Here is a 1,370-nt window from a genome sequence, read left to right as displayed (position 1 = left end):
ACATCAAAATTCAAAGTCTAACTTTAAAATCCATGCTTTAATGTATAATTCTCACATTTGTAATTAATAATAATACTTTATGTAGTTTAATATTATTTATTTGAATGAATTAAAAGAGCCGTTTCATGTCTATCCTTGAATCACTTAACTCATCAAGGTTGATGTAGGATATAGAAAGTAAATAGTAATAAGTAATTAAATACTTTTTGAAGAGAGTAACTTGTACAGTAATCTAATTACATTATCGAATGTGTAATTAGTAACTAGTAATTAATTACTTTTTCAGAGTAACTTACCCAACACTGATTATGAAGTAAAAAAATGTTTGTAGTAAGTGAGTAACTGAAAATGTATGTTAATTTATAAATGTATACTTAAAACATGTAGGGTTGTGTCAACCCATGGCTGCGTCAAATATGGACATTTTCTAGGTTAATTTAAACCAACAGGTGTGTTTGTCCATATTTTACTCAACCAAATGATTTTTAAAGACCTCTTAGATCATTAACTAATGTAAAAATATATAACTTTTTGTACAAAAATAAATTAGTAAGCCTTTTGTATGTAATATAAATGAAAAACATACTGTAAAAACATTGTTTATGGTTTATGTTAACAACCGCAATCATACACAATTTTTATACTTTTTTTTAATTAACTTACTTCACCCACAAATCTAATTATTTTAACAAAATCAATATTTTTACTGTTATTGACTGGCATTTAAAAAAGTAAAATAAAAACAAAAGTAAAAAAAATATTTTGCTATCAAATACGCAATATTCAAAATTTTCATGAGGGTTATCATAAAAGTGAAGTGACCTATTTGTCAAGTATGGTGACCCATACCCGAAATGTGACCTCTGCATTTAACCCATCCAGAGAGTAGTGAACACACGCACAGCAAGTGGTGAACACACGTACACCCGGAGCAGTGGGCAGCTATGACTGCAGCGCCCAGGGAGCAAGTAGGGGTTGGTGACTTGCTCAAGGGCACCACCCAACCATTAGGCCACGGCCAATTACACAAAGGAAGATGTTCAGTTTCCTGGAAGTGAGTCTCAGATGTGTACATTTTAATAAAACGGCCAAAATAGGATGCGTAGACTTCATTGTTAGTCTGCATGTTCATTTTGTGTGCCAGAACCCTGATGATGTCAGGCTAATAATATCATCTGCTCTCACTTTCAGTGCTTTTGGGACTGGCCTTCAGGACTATATGATTTATTAGTCTTGAGACCTCTTCGTTTCAGAGGTAGCAATCTGTTAGCGGTGAAGAACATGTCTACACGGAGCGATCACTTATGTGGAATCTGCTGGGGATCTCCCCAAACGGTCCAAAACCTAGTCCGTTAATTTAGGCTGCAATC

This window comes from Triplophysa rosa, linkage group LG5 (genome assembly GCF_024868665.1).
Source record: "Triplophysa rosa linkage group LG5, Trosa_1v2, whole genome shotgun sequence".
NCBI lineage: Eukaryota > Metazoa > Chordata > Actinopteri > Cypriniformes > Nemacheilidae > Triplophysa > Triplophysa rosa.
This window is presented reverse-complemented; position numbering follows the sequence as displayed.